This window comes from Pristiophorus japonicus, chromosome 2 (assembly GCF_044704955.1).
Source record: "Pristiophorus japonicus isolate sPriJap1 chromosome 2, sPriJap1.hap1, whole genome shotgun sequence".
Taxonomy (NCBI): Eukaryota; Metazoa; Chordata; class Chondrichthyes; family Pristiophoridae; genus Pristiophorus; species Pristiophorus japonicus.
Window position 1 is genome coordinate 225261181 of NC_091978.1, and position 3292 is coordinate 225264472.

General features: G+C 62.7%; 1 protein-coding gene across 1 annotated transcript in view; it reads left to right on the forward strand.

Annotated features, from left to right (window-relative positions):
• Positions 1-283: 283 nt before the first annotated feature.
• The window catches only part of ccni (cyclin I), a 93722-nt gene continuing 90713 nt past the window's right edge, over positions 284-3292 (forward strand). The window contains exon 1 of the mRNA XM_070871028.1: positions 284-689. The gene's annotated coding sequence lies outside the window, so the exon portion shown is untranslated. The remainder of the gene's footprint in view (positions 690-3292) is intronic.

The following is a 3292-nucleotide window of genomic DNA, read 5'->3' on the forward strand; positions in this document are numbered from 1 at the left end:
CATACCCAGGAACACTGTTCACATGATAAAAGTGTGGTAAAATGAACGATTTTCCAATTCTACAATTTAAAAATGAATCAATGCATTAAATCAATATTTAATTGACAGTTTGAGATATTACAGACGCAGCCACGAGTAATAAGTACATTTGCCCTTTAAATGAGCTGGCAATGGGAACTGCTGGAGCACCAGCGCTACGAGCCGCGCGCCACGGGGCACTTGTTTACAACCAGCGCACAGCATTGTGGGAGCGCGGGCCTCAGAACTGCTCACACAGACCGTGTGTATCCGCCTGGAGAAAGTAGCGCCTAGTTAATCCTGCTTCTCTCCGCCTGTCCCTCGCCTTAGGAGACTGCAGCCGGTTGTTTGGTGGAGGGTGGGCCGCCGTGTGGCCGGGAGCAGCTGGCGGCCGGGTGTCGGGAGGCGGGCGCAGGGCGGAGCGCGGATGGTGCTGCGGTTGCCGGGCGGTGAGGCTCCCTCTGCCGGGTCGCGGCCTCCCGGGAAGCGGCTCCTGAGGTGAGCGAGCTGCAGCCTGAGAGCCCAGTCCAGGACCACCGTCCGCTCCCATACCCCCTCCCCACACACCACACCCGCTCCGCCAACATGGAGCACTGAAGGGAGCGGCAGTCAGCGCGTTCATGGACCGGATGATCGAGTGCGACTGTCATCATCGCAGCTTCGCGGGGGAGGTGAGAGAAAGAAAGATATATATACATATATAACAGAGAGAGAGGATAGAGAGAAAGGAGGGGGAGGGGAGGATAGAGAGGGTGGAGGAGGGAGAGAATGGAGGGGAGAGAGGAGGGAGGGAGGGAGAGAATGGAGGGGAGCGAGAGGAGGGAGGGAGAGAATGGAGGGGAGTGAGAGGAGGGAAGGAGAGAATGGAGGGGAGCGAGAGAATGGAGGGGAGCGAGCGGAGGGAGCGAGAGAATGGAGGGGAGCGAGCGGAGGGAGGGAGAGAATGGAGGGGAGCGAGAGGAGGGAGGGAGAGAATGGAGGGGAGCGAGAGGAGGGAGGGAGAGAATGGGGGGGAGCGAGAGGAGGGAGGGAGAGAATGGAGGGGAGCGAGAGGAGGGAGGGAGAGAATGGAGGGGAGCGAGAGGAGGGAGGGAGACAATGGAGGGGAGCGAGAGGAGGGAGCGAGAGGAGGGAGGGGAGCGAGAGGAGGGAGGGGAGCGAGAGGAGGGAGGGAGAGAATGGAGGGGAGCGAGAGGAGAGAGAGAATGGAGGGGAGCGAGAGGAGGGAGAGAATGGAGGGGAGCGAGAGGAGGGAGGGAGAGAATGGAGGGGAGCGAGAGGAGGGAGGGAGAGAATGGAGGGGAGGGAGAGGAGGGAGGGAGAGAATGGAGGGGAGCGAGAGGAGGGAGGGAGAGAATGGAGGGGAGCGAGAGGAGGGAGGGAGAGAATGGAGGGGAGCGAGAGAATGGAGGGAGAGAATGGAGGGGAGCGAGAGAATGGAGGGGAGCGAGCGGAGGGAGCGAGAGAATGGAGGGGAGCGAGAGGAAGGAGCGAGAGAATGGAGGGGAGCGAGAGGAGGGAGGGAGAGAATGGAGGGGAGCGAGAGGAGGGAGGGGAGGAAGGGAGAGAATGGAGGGGAGCGAGAGGAGGGAGGGAGAGAATGGAGGGGAGCGAGAGGAGGGAGGGAGAGAATGGAGAGGAACGAGAGGAGGGAGGGAGAGAATGGAGGGGAGCGAGAGGAGGGAGGGAGAGAATGGAGGGGAGCGAGAGGAGGGAGGGAGAGAATGGAGGGGAGCGAGAGGAGGGAGGGAGAGAATGGAGGGGAGCGAGAGGAGGGAAGGAGAGAATGGAGGGGAGCGAGAGAATGGAGGGGAGCGAGCGGAGGGAGCGAGAGAATGGAGGGGAGCGAGCGGAGGGAGCGAGAGAATGGAGGGGAGCGAGAGGAGGGAGGGAGAGAATGGAGGGGAGCGAGAGGAGGGAGCGAGAGAATGGAGGGGAGCGAGAGAATGGAGGGGAGCGAGCGGAGGGAGCGAGAGAATGGAGGGGAGCGAGAGGAGGGAGGGAGAGAATGGAGGGGAGCGAGAGGAGGGAGGGAGAGAATGGAGGGAAGCGAGAGGAGGGAGGGAGAGAATGGAGGGGAGCGAGAGGAGGGAGGGAGAGAATGGAGGGGAGCGAGAGGAGGGAGGGAGAGAATGGAGGGGAGCGAGAGGAGGGAAGGAGAGAATGGAGGGGAGCGAGAGAATGGAGGGGAGCGAGCGGAGGGAGCGAGAGAATGGAGGGGAGCGAGCGGAGGGGAGCGAGAGAATGGAGGGGAGCGAGAGGAGGGAGGGAGAGAATGGAGGGGAGCGAGAGGAGGGAGGGAGAGAATGGAGGGGAGCGAGAGGAGGGAGGGGAGCGAGAGGAGGGAGGGAGAGAATGGAGGGGAGCGAGAGGAGGGAGGGAGAGAATGGAGGGGAGCGAGAGGAGGGAGGGAGAGAATGGAGGGGAGCGAGAGGAGGGAGGGAGAGAATGGAGGGGAGCGAGAGGAGGGAGGGAGAGAATGGAGGGGAGCGAGAGGAGGGAGGGAGAGAATGGAGGGGAGCGAGAGGAGGGAGGGAGAGAATGGAGGGGAGCGAGAGGAGGGAGGGAGAGAATGGAGGGGAGCGAGAGGAGGGAGGGAGAGAATGGAGGGGAGCGAGAGGAGGGAGGGAGAGAATGGAGGGGAGCGAGAGGAGGGAGGGAGAGAATGGAGGGGAGCGAGAGGAGGGAGGGAGAGAATGGAGGGGAGCGAGAGAATGGAGGGGAGCGAGAGGAGGGAGGGAGAGAATGGAGGGGAGCGAGAGGAGGGAGGGAGAGAATGGAGGGGAGCGAGAGGAGGGAGGGAGAGAATGGAGGGGAGCGAGAGGAGGGAGGGAGAGAATGGAGGGGAGCGAGAGGAGGGAGGGAGAGAATGGAGGGGAGCGAGAGGAGGGAGGGAGAGAATGGAGGGGAGCGAGAGGAGGGAGGGAGAGAATGGAGGGGAGCGAGAGGAGGGAGGGAGAGAATGGAGGGGAGCGAGAGGAGGGAGGGAGAGAATGGAGGGGAGCGAGAGGAGGGAGGGAGAGAATGGAGGGGAGCGAGAGGAGGGAGGGAGAGAATGGAGGGGAGCGAGAGGAGGGAGGGAGAGAATGGAGGGGAGCGAGAGGAGGGAGGGAGAGAATGGAGGGGAGCGAGAGGAGGGAGGGAGAGAATGGAGGGGAGCGAGAGGAGGGAGGGAGAGAATGGAGGGGAGCGAGAGGAGGGAGGGAGAGAATGGAGGGGAGCGAGAGGAGGGAGGGAGAGAATGGAGGGGAGCGAGAGGAGGGAGGGAGAGAAT